General features: G+C 36.6%; 1 protein-coding gene and 1 pseudogene across 1 annotated transcript in view; both read right to left on the reverse strand.

Annotated features, from left to right (window-relative positions):
* EFCAB3 (EF-hand calcium binding domain 3) overlaps positions 1-12,621 on the reverse strand; it is a 150,517-nt gene that overhangs the window by 137,517 nt on the left and 379 nt on the right. The window lies entirely within an intron of this gene.
* LOC122438324 overlaps positions 11,967-12,621 on the reverse strand; it is a 36,110-nt pseudogene continuing 35,455 nt past the window's right edge.

The following is a 12,621-nucleotide window of genomic DNA, read 5'->3' on the forward strand; positions in this document are numbered from 1 at the left end:
TGAGAATTATCCCTTTAATCAGTATAATTTCCCAGAATTGCAGATGTAGTACATTTTAGGCCAAGAAAAAAAAAATCTAGAAACTCTGCACATTATTTGTATTTTCTTACCAAAAAAAAAAAACAGTATACTATTCATTATTATGGAATCTTATTCTTCCCTTGGGGTAGTTTCCAGTACATTCTCCCTATATATTTAGTTATCAGATTTATGCTTTGGGGTCTCTTGCTACATATAGCACAATGTAATTTTACATTAAATTTCCATGTTGGTGATAACAATCAGCTAACACCTATTGATTAACACAACTGAAAATTCTTGCTGAGAGTCTTGAGTAGTTGCTAAATTAACATATTATCTAGTTAATTCTATTTCTCATTCACTCAACAAGTACTTACAGGTGTCAAAGATCTCATTGTGCTAGCACTCATTGTGCTAGTTACTGAGGGATACAACAGCCCATGGGTTGCAAAGAATCAGACACGACTGAGTACACACACACAACAGTGAGCAGCATAGACATGGTTCCTGTGCTCACAGAGCCTTCATTTATTACTGATTTCACTAAGTCTAGGTGAGAAAAAGCTTTTGATCTTTCTCTTAGCTTTCCTATCAGAGAGAGTAAGGAAAATCTGTTCTGGTTTCACAGATTCAACACCAAAGGTATAACAGCTAATTATGTATAGAAAGATAATGTGATACATTGAAGAAAGTAGAATACTATCTGGGTTTACAAATGCTTATCTTTGCTCCTTATGTACATAATGAGGGTGCCTCTAGCCTGAGGATTAAAAAGCTTTACACCGTCCAATTTTTAAATGGGAATCTCGGCATGCATTTAGTTATTTAAATTTGATCAATTAAATTAACTAGGGTAGCTTTTCAAAATGCTTTTACTACCCACAAGTATTTATTTCCTCCTCTCCCTGAGAACCTCACTAAAATGATAGGAAAGTAATAATAAATGTACTCAAAAGACAACAACATGGGAGACGAAATCCTCAGGAACAAGAGACTTCACAAACATTTGAAAATTAGAAAGCAAGTAGGAGAGTGGTAACTAATTCAGCAAAGCTGAGGAAACTAGAACCTAAAAGCCTATGAGGGGACACTAATGAAAAGCGGCATAATTCACAAAGAAGAATCCTAAAAAGTTTCAAGATACAGAGTATTGGGTAAGGTGTAGGAATGAACATCAAGAGGACTGCTGGCAAGTCAGTACACACAGGCAAGTTAACAACCTTCCCCTCCTCTGCTAGTTATTATCCCTTCCTTTATTCCCATTTTGTACAAATTCCATTCCACCATCACTTCTTCTCCTCTTGCCCCCCTGCCCATTCCCTAAAAACCAGAAATATATTCTCTAGAGACATGGACACAGAGAAGTTCTGGACTCTGGGAAGGTAGGCACAGTAAATGTTATGTAAGAGGATTAAAATGGGGCATTATATGAATGTTAATAAACTGAAGTGGGAGGGAGGAAGGCTCAAGAGGGAGAAGACATATGTACACTTATGCTTGATTGGGGCTTCCCTGGTAGCTCAGCTGGTAAAGAATCTGCCTGCAATGCAGGAGACCCTGGTTTGATCCCTGGGTTGGGAAGATTCCCTGGAGGAGGGCACGGCAACCCGCTCCAGCATTCTTGCCTGGAGAATCCCCATGGACAGAGGAGCCTGGTGGGCTGCAGTCCACGGGTCACAAAGAGTCAGACACAATTAAGCTACTAAGCATACACACGCTTGATTCATGCTGTTGTACAGCAGAAACCAACAGAACATTGTGAAGAATTATCCTCCACTAAAAAAATAAATAAATACAAAGAGTACTTCCCTGGTGGTCCAGTGATAAAGAATCCACCTCCCAGTGCAGGGGATATGAGTTTGATCCCAGGTCTGGGAAGATCCCACATGCCATGGGGAACTGAGCCCGCAAGCCACAACTACTGAGCCGGTGGTACCCCAAAAGAGTAGCCACAGCAATGAGAAGCCCGCACACCGTAAGAGACGCTCCTGCTCACAGCAACTAGAGAAAGGCTGCCATCAGCAACAAAGACCCAGCACAGCGACAAATAAATAAAATAAAGGAAGATAAAATATTGCTGTTTAAGGTTCTTAATGTAGACAGAGATAAGGTCAGGAATGAATAATGTGAGCACGTGCCAAAACACAGGGGAAGGGATAAGGAAGTTGGTAATTTGCAAGTGTATAAAGGAACTGTTGGTTTGAAACCTAAGGAGCTTCCCAGGTAAAATCTGAAACCAGTCACCTGTACACTGAGGGCAGCGGAAGACCAAAGCAAGAGCAGACCACTCCAGATGGGTGGCTAAAAGGTTTCTAAGCAAGGAAACTTACATATGAGGCTTGCCTTTGGTGACCACAAGACAAGTAGACCTCTGCACTGCCCACCGGAATCTCAAAAGTTTATATAGAAATTTTAACTGGGTTTAGTCATGTATACTGTCCAGATGGGATTCAACAACACATTGCTCTCTCAAGGCTCTTTCATTGAACACAACTCTCACTGGGGGAACAGTGGACATGGTGCATGTTCTAAGCACAAGGGAGGCGGTGAGGATCCTCCAATTGCCTGGAGTCCAGTTTGCCTTGAGTCCAATTGCCTTGAGTCACGTTCTCTCAATTACCCCCTCCAATAGGAATGTATAGCTGGGTGACATGATTTTTAAAATAAATTTAAATCATATACTTAATCTGAAATTAGCAATCTCTTCTCTGTGGGTAATAAGCTCTTCTTCTGCTTCTTTCAAGTAAAGTATTAGACTCCTATAACTCACTCTAGCACATGTACCATCTTGCATGCTGAGGTCACTAAAAACACACTAAGTCAAAATAGTCTCTTATGTTAGGACTAGGCTCTTTTTGAAGATTTAAAAAGTGATATTATCACCAAAACAGATCTAGTGCCAGAAATTTTCAAACATAAGCTTGTAAGTCTAAATGTCTTTAAAAGGTCTAATATCATCTGTAATGCTCACCATCAACTGGTAGGTTTTGTGACAAATCTTTGAGCTTGTTATCTGGGAAATTGATTTTCATGTTTCCCAAAACATTTTCCAGATTACTGACATCAACCTTTCCACCTAAGGAAACAGTTGGAAACACAAGGGAAATTTAATGACTTCTCCAATAGAGAAAATTTCAATTTCCATACAACCAGGACTATCAGCAAAAATATCACTGATCCAAAATGTTCAAGTGCACAATGTGAATTAGAATTAGAATTGTAATTTCTGCATGGTCTTGAGGACAATCTTAACAAAGTACAAATTCATTCTCCAGTGAGTTACAATGATGGAATGCCCAAAACTACTGCCAATTCTTTACTTCACATTTTCTATATAGACCCAACTTTAGATTTGCTTTGCAAATAAATTTAACAAAAGCCAAAGTTTACTAAGCAGGAAAGACTATTTGAAAAAAGCACCTACACTCAAAACAAAAAATAAAGAATCAGTTCACGTGAGAGGTGGTTAGATCCACAAGAGAATAATTAGACAATAATATTAATGCAAATGTAAGGCAGAAGAATCTTATTTATCTTTCTTCTCATCATGCTTCTTACCATTGAAAGATTTCACACCATCTAGCAATCTATTTTCATATATATTCCCATCATCTGTAAGAAAAGGCACAATTGACATCACAGATAAAGGGATACAGAAATTGAAGAGAGACAATACAAAGGTATAATTTCACAAAAATGCTTTAAAATGATTTGTCTTAGAAATAACTTTGATTTTTGCCCTCCAGTGATTTTGAAACTATGGACAGAAGAAAACTCTCAGAGTGCTGTGTCTGACCGTAGAACCAATAATTAGCAGCAAACACCTTAACTGGAACATGAACATATCTTCCCTTCACTTTTCTTTGACTTTTTTCTTCATTCTCCTACTCTTCTATTTCTCCCATCCTCACATTCTTCCTTACATCTCTCAGTTTAACTTTTAGTTCTGAGGGTGGAACCAAATATAATAAAAGGAATTTTTGTATCCAATGGCAGGATTCAAGAAAACAGAGTTGGTATTTAGAGTTTCCCAAAGAAAGAATTACATTTTCCAAAGGAAAGACAAAGTCACACTAAAATTTCTTACATTCTTTTTGCTGTGATTTTTAAATTAGGATATCTAGTAGGTATAGTTTTTTTATTAAGTTGTTTTAAACACCTAAGACTAACCTTTCTCAAAAGTTCTAATCTTGTTTGAAATGCTTACCATCAATTGGCAGATTTTTCACCAGCTCCGAGTATTCTTTAGGTGTGAATTCTATCCCGAGACCTTCCAGAATATTTTTCAGATCTTCTACATTAATTTTTTCTCCTTCAAAAACAGAAATGGTGAGTATAATTGACAATATTAATAATTATCTAACTACTTAAAGATATGAAACAAAATTGTTCATGTTTATACATCACTATCCCCAGCTGCTAGGTAAAAGATAAAGGCACAATAAAATCTGCCTAGTGGAGTCAAGAGTGGGCAGAGAATTAGAACTTATAGCCCTAAGGAAAGACCTGCTTTCATAACACTGAGAATAAGAAACCACAGTTCTCAGTAAACTGAGGATTTAGATAGTTGCTTTATAAACTAGAATGGAGAGTTAACCTAATTTTGCTCTGCTTTCCCCAAAATTGCTAAAGTGTTTGACCATTATCCTAATTTTTATCATTTCACACAATGGCTATTTTAATGCTACAACAGAACTGAGTAGCTGCAACAGAGACTATATAAGCTACTCAATTCTGCTGTTGTAGCACTAAAATAGCTATTGATAATAGATAAAAGAAGACTGTGACTGTGTTCTAGTAAAACTTTCTTTATAAACAGAGGGCTAGATTTGGTCTATGAGCAGTAGTTTGTTTATTCCTGATATTGATTTTTTACTTTTCAGTGGTGAAGATCTGAAGTATATTATTATTAGAAAATATTTTAGAAGATATAGGAATTGCTACTAAGAAATGAAAAAAAAAAAAGCAGAGACATTACTTTGCCAACAAAGGTCTGTCTAGTCAAGGCTATGGTTTTTCCATAGTGGTCATGTATGGATGTGAGAGTTGGACTACAAAGAAAGCTGAGCACCAAAGAACTGATGCTTTTGAACTGGTATTGGAGAAGACTCTTGAGAGTCCCCTGGACTGCAAGGACATCCAACCAGTCCATCCTACAGGAGATCAGTCCTGGGTGTTCATTGGAAGGACTGATGTTGAAGCTGAAACTCCAGTAGTTTGGCCACCTGATGCGAAGAGCTCACTCATTTGAAAAGACCCTGATGCTGGGAAAGATTGAGGGCAGGAGGAGAAGGGGATGACAGAGGATGAGATGGTTGGAGGGCATCACCGACTCGATGGACATGGGTTTGGGTGGACTCCAGGAGCTGGTGATGGACAGTGAGGCCTGGTGTGCTGCGGTTCACGGGGTCGCAAAGAGTTGGACATGACTGAGCAACTGAACTGAACTGAACTAAATGAAAAAAAATTAATACCGATAATATAGACTGACTTGGGACAATTAGACACAAACACTTGTAACAACACCCTTGTAACTACCATCTAGGTAAAGAAATAGAAAAACATTGATAGCACTCTGGAAGTCTATCTTTCTCAAACCCTATTCACAGTATTCCTTAAGAGGTAATTATATCCTTAGTTTTTGGACAATGATTTCATTTTTTTTTTGTTTAACATCAAAGCACTGATAACTTTATTTACATGAATAATGAACTATTTGAAGGCATTTCTATTTAGAGAAACATTTTCTTTAATTGTATAATATATGAGAGATTTTTAGGATGGTCTCTGAAAATGTACTCAAAGGAACTTTTGTGTAAAAATAAAATGATGGTTTGGGTTTCAGTTATATTATATTTCTATACCTAAACTTACAAATTAATTTGGAAGGGAACATGAAAGTTCCAGAACTGAGTTAAAACTATTCCCCTTTAATCGTTTTCCTCACACTTGGTTTGAAGTAGATTGGTCGTAAGTACAATTATGTAGCACATAGTCCCATACTTTCTTAAATGGAGGCTACTAAATATGATTTAGTATTTTTCTAGATATTCCAATGTCTTTGAAATTAATGAGAATGACTGCATTATGCTATACTAACTATAATACAAAAAAATTTTTGGAACTATTTACTTACTTTAAAACTTTTTATTGGAGTATAGTTGATTTGCAGTGTTTTATTACTTTCTGTTGCATGAGTTATACATATATCCACTCTGTTTTAAATTATTCTCCCATATAAGTCATTACAGAGTTGGACAATGATTTCCTGCTTTTCTTTATACATTTATCATCTAATTGGCATGCTTAATCACTGTCATTTAGCTCTGCTTCTTTTCAAATCTTATAAATGAAATCATACACATATTATTTTCACTGACATATTGGGAGGATAGGGGCTGTGGGAGAGGTCCACCCTGGGAACAGGTCATAGGGGGTATATATTATTTGTAGAGAACTTAGAAATAATAATAACACCAATTAAAAGTAAATCTACCTTTTACTATCACTGGTTCGCATTTCAAATAATGTCATTGTAAGTACTTTATCCTACCAGACTAGATTGTTTCCAGTGCATCTTCCTATCTTTGTATACCACTTTTGTGGCTGGTTGATTTTTTTTAATTGAGATGAAATTCTCATAATGTAAAATTAACTATTTTAAAGTGTGCAATTCAGTGGCACTTAGTACATTCACAATGTTGTGAATAAACTCTCTCTAGTTTCAGGTATTTTTATTGCCTGGAAAGGAAACCCCATGTTCAATAAATAATCATCACCCATTGTACCCTCCTTTCAGTTCCTAACAATCATGAACCTACTTTCTGACCCTATGGATCTATTACCTCTTCCTATTAATGGAATCATATAATACGTGACCTTTTATGTCTGGATTATACTCCTTAGCACAATGTTTTTGAGGTTAATCCACCTTGTAAAATATATCAGTACTTAATTTCTTTTTCTTTTTCAAGAAGAGATTGATACAACAGATGTGTTCATCTTTTTAAGTTAAAAAAAAATTTTTTTTTTGGCTGCTCTAGGTCTTCATTGCTGTGTGCGGGCTTTCTCTAGTTGCCGTGAACATTGGTTACTCTTTAGCTGTGGTGCATGGGCTTTCCATTGCAGTGGCTTCTTCTGTTGCAAAGCATGGGCTCCAGGCATGTGGGCTCAACAGTGTGGTGCACAGGCTAAGCTGCTCTGCAGTATGTGGGATCTTCTTGGACCAGGGATTGAATACGTATCTCCTGCATTGGCAGGCGGATTCTTAACCACTGGACCACCACAGAAGTCCTCATGTCTTTTTGAAACTAAATAATACTTCATTTTATGAACTGAATTGTGTCCATTTAGCATTTATATGTTGATGTTCTAATTCTCAGTACCTTGTAATGTGACTGTGTTTGGAAGCAGGAGTCCTCTGCACTGGACTGAAGCTGATCCTGTTGTGTTGCTGTTAGTGGTAAGCCCTACTCTTCTTCTTTATTCCTAGCTGTCTCTGTGTGTCTCAGCTTTGTACCTCTCTGGGTCTCTGGGTAGAATGAAAACAAAGCAAGTCCTATGATTTTTGTTCATTTGTTTTTGCAATGTGGCATGTGGGATCTTAGTTCCTGACAAGGGATCAAACATGCAGTGGAAGCCTGAAGTCTTAACCACTGAACTGCCAGGGGAAGTCCTCAAAGCAGGTCCTTTGTGAAGTTCCCTGAAAGGATGGAGAAGCTAGTCATTTACCCCATTCTTCTCTTCCTGCTGGGAGAACTCTTTCTATCTGGGGAGCTCCCTCTATGTGCTGACAGTGCCACCAAGGGGATGTGCTGATAGAGGCAAAATCAAGTTGTTCTTACCCCTTTAACATAGTTATTCTCAGGTTTAAACTCCACTGGGTTGCTTTAGTTTCTTAAGCGGACTCCTGAGCTCTCCTAGAACTGCTCTGTTGGTGGATATCTAATTAATTGTTGATCTTTGTGGTGGGATGGAGAGTGTGGTCACCTACTTTATCATCTTGGTGATATCAAACTCCAAATGCAACTGATTTTTATATGTTGATTTTGTATCCTGTGACTTTACTGAATTTATTGGTTCTGACAGTTTTTGGTGGAGTCTTCATGGTTTTATATATATATATATATATATCTTATATATAAATCTATTAATAAGATCACCTCATCAGCAAAGAGAGACAATTTTACTTCTTCCTTTCCAATTAATTTCATTTTCCTGCCTAATAATATAAATATTCATATACAGGAGACTGGATAAATAAATTATGGCATATTTGCAAGTAGAACATTTATATAACAATGAAAAGAAATAAACCACAATAATAAACTACAAAATCATAAATACATAATTATCTTTAAATGAAAAATGAAATATAGAACTTGTTTTACGGTTAGAATGTTATTAGGGTTAGGATTACAGAATACTGCACATTTATGAGAGCATTTTTATAGTGTGGAATGAAGCAAAATGAAAACACTATGTCTGTTGCATTATCACCTAGATAATAAAGCTATGATTTTTCAAAAGAAGAATAAGCAACATAAAATTTAGGATATACTGATCTCAAAAAGTGGAAAGGCAGGGTGATAGAATAGGGGAGTTAGGATTTTAATCTTATAACTTTTAACTTGCCTGTAACTGCCTTGATATCACTCATCACTTTTTTCAGAGGAACATTTCCATCAGCTGTAATACAAAGCATAAAAATTCAGACAATGACACAGAACTTAGAAAAATTGTGACCTAGACCCCAGTGAAAGTCTATATATTCTACTAGAGTATTTGTGTTCACCTTAAATTTATATTTCCTGATTTGAATGCTTGATTCATTATTAGTAAGAAGAACAACAGTGTTTGTCCCATGTCCTTCAAACACAGTGTCTGACCACGACAAATATATTATCCAGTTTTTAGGTCTTCAGATGCTTTCTTACAAGCGTGGTAAAAATGCCATTTATAAAGAGTCAGGGTTTTTATTTGTTTGTTTTTTTGGTGAACCTTACATCTGGCACTGATTCTGAGCTAGGGGCTTTGAATCTTCCATCTATTCTCAATCAGCTTTCCTTTAATGTTTTCAACTTATTTATCTATCCCTAAATGGTGATGACATGTGGTTGTTAGATACTTGAAGAAATATTAAAGATGTTCCACTATTCCCCATTATGGATATCTTTCTCTCAGTCATTTCTGGCTCTCTCTGTTATTCATTCATTCATTGATCCCTACTCCCAAGTTTGTTTCTCCCAGCCATTCTCTGAGCTGATAAAACCATTGTGAATATCCCCTCAAAACTACTGACAGTTGAGCAGTTTGACAATTTCAGATGAATAAAAATGACAAAAGACAGGATTTCTTCTTAGTTTAAGACCAATTCTTCATGATTCTTAAAAATGTCTTTGTGTGTTGTGTGTGTTAGTCACTCAGTTGCGCCAGACTCTTTGCGACCCCGTGGACTGCAGCCCACCAGGCTCCTCTGTCTATGAGATTTTCCAGGCAAGGATACTGGAGTGGGTTACCATTTCCTTCTCCAGGGGATCTTCCCAACCCAGGGATCGAGCCCGGGTCTCCTGCACTGCAGGTAGATTCTTTACCAACTGAGCTACAAGGGAACAAATTAGTCTAGTTTTAGAAATTCAATGCTTACCATCAATAGGTTGCTTTTCCACTACACTTTTAAGTTCCTTATTTCTGAGCTTGATCCCCATGCTCCTCAGAACTGGATTCAGATTATTGACATCAACTTTTCCACCTTAGGAAAGAGACATAAATGTGAGAGAAACTCAATAAAGATACAATAAGAAAAACACTTCTTGTCCTGATGAGTTAAACAAGCTCTCAGCTCTCAATAGGTCTGGCTGCTGGTAAGAGTGTTAACCAGAATTACCTTATTGGAAAGTGGTTTGGCAATAACCATCACAAATCTTTAAAATGTTCGTAACTCTTATCCCACTAATTTCACTTTTAGAAATACAGAAAAAGCTCATGTCAAAGGGGAGAGGTAAATGTTTATTATAATCTCACTTATAATAAGTGGAAAAAGAAAAAAGTACACTGAATTTTAAATATTTAATGATAAGAGATATTGTGAAGTAAACCATTGTATTTTCATTCCACAGAAAATTACATAGCTATAGGTATTACAAAAAATGGGTACCACAGGAAAAAAAAATGCTTTTTTAATAGGGTGTATTATATCAAATAATCATTTAACTTATATGAATTAAAATCACATGTCCAGTATAAATGAACAATGAAATAATTCATGTGATTCTCCCTGACATTCCAGGGGTAGCAAGCACTTACGGAGAGAAAACTCCAGATGAACATCAATTTACTGTTTTATCAGATGGACTAAATTCCACTAAGCCTATCATACTGGGAGCATCTTAACTCAATGAGAGTCTAGTTTGAGATATATTTTTGTATATTATGGCTCAGTTTACTGTTTTATCAGATGGACTAAATTCCACTAAGCCTATCATACTGGGAGCATCTTAACTCAATGAGAGTCTAGTTTGAGATATATTTTTGTATATTATGGCTCTTAGGCAAGCCAGCCACTTCAGCTAATTGCTTAACTGTAGGAATAACAATCTATTCCATATCATTGGAAGAAAAAGTGACTATACTGGACTTATCAAGACTAGAATGTTGGTGTCTTTATGGAGTCTTCTAATGAGATTTCAGAGCAATTTTGACTATATGAGATTTTTGCTATTTTAACATCAAGGGCTTCAAAATATAAAGAGTGGTAATGATTCAGCAGTAGCAATATGAGTGATGATTTTTTCTTTAATTTTTATATTTACTGGGAATGTGACACCTTTTATATTGAAAAAAGAAAGGAAAACAACAGTTCATAGCTGTGCATTGTGATTGTTATTTTCAGCTCTATGAAAGCTAAAACTCTAACTTGACCTACTCAAGAGTACACAAAAAGAGAACTGTGGAGATACTTAAGACTGGTGCCTTTGAATATGACCTTGGGATCACGTCTACACAGCATACACTCAAAAAACAAAACAAAACAAAACTATAGCATCAATATTTAAAAGAGGTGGCAGAGGAATCATGATCTAATAACTAGGAAAAAGTAAATACAAAGATTGAGAATCTCAGTCTTGTGTACTTTCTCATTACATTTATCACCCACCTTTAAAAGACTTCAAAGCTGCTAGCAGTCTATTCTGAAAAACTTTCTTATCACCTGTAAGAAAAGGCATAGTTCAGGACAGAGAATGACTCACAGATAGAACTTAAGGATCAGAATTTCCTCGTTGTGACTGACTTTATAAATCTATCCATTTCTACTTTCAAATTATGATGAAGTTAAGCAACGAAAAAAGTTGGCATTATGGTATAGAGTGGTAGTCTGGTGTAAAGGTTAAGAGTCTGGGTTCAAATTCTTGCTCTGCTACTGACTAACTTTGTGGCCTTAGGCAAATTACTTACCCTTTCTATGCCTCAGTTTCCTCCACTATAAAATAGGGGTAAGGTGTCATCATTGTGTGTGGTGAGGACAGAACTTGGCTCATCATAATAAATTCTGTTATTATTAATAGATCTACTTACTCTTTCACATCCATGGCAACTACTGGTTTATATGCTACAGAGCTAAAACTCACCATCTTTTCCTATTCTATTTAAAATTTTTTTCATTCCTTGTTTCTATCACATTTCCATTCTGTTTTCTTTACTTCCTGAAGCTCAAGTTTGACATGTAAGTGGTTTAATGAGTAACAGCAGTAATTTGCTTCATCCTATTTTCTCTTTTTCAATAGCACTTTCTTCTCTAAAAGCAGGTGGTTATTCCTCGTGTTCTGCATCTCGATTCACTTCCTGCAGATGTTCTCTTGTTTCTTGAGAGAGGAATCATAAATGCAGGAAGGCCTTTGCCAGAAAATGTCTTCAGTAAATAAAGAGAACTCTGTCCTGCAGAAATTTGAGTTTTTATATCTTCCAAACTTTTGCATAACTAACAAATCCTCTGAGAAACAGGAGAAAACCTAAAACCAGAAACACCCACCAGAGACAATTCTGACCATCAAAATATCCAGGGAAATAGGTGGAAAACCTGACAACAAGGATCTGCTTGATTAGAGAGAGGCCAAATCCTGAAATGGCCTCATACTTCCCTGCAGTTGAAGTGGTCAGGAAAGCAGACAGGAAATACCCAATCTAGTTTTAAGGTCTAGTTGCCTAAACCAAGTTGGTCAGCATTATCGAAGTCATCTCTTCCAGAAACTGAAGGGATAGTAGCTTCATTCTTGATTCTCTTGCCTTCATCATAACTGGGTAGTGTTGTAGCCAGGTAATATAATAACATGGAGGCTTTGCAACCTCAGACTCATCTTTGTACTCAAATTATTCTGCACTCTCTGCAGAGATGTTGCTTTGCGGTGGAAGACTGTCACCTGCACCCTGTTCAGGTTTCTTCAGGCTCTTCTTCATGACGCAGCTGCTGGTACTGGCTGCTATAAAGCTCATGCTTGAAGGTGTTGTTAACTTCTGAACTGATATAATAATACAGAAAACACTAATTTCTTGGCTGCTGGTACAAGATTTACTTACAGGGATACACAGAACTTTGCTGAGAAG

The sequence above is a fragment of the Cervus canadensis genome, chromosome 1 (assembly GCF_019320065.1).
Source record: "Cervus canadensis isolate Bull #8, Minnesota chromosome 1, ASM1932006v1, whole genome shotgun sequence".
In the NCBI taxonomy this organism is placed as follows: Eukaryota; Metazoa; Chordata; class Mammalia; order Artiodactyla; family Cervidae; genus Cervus; species Cervus canadensis.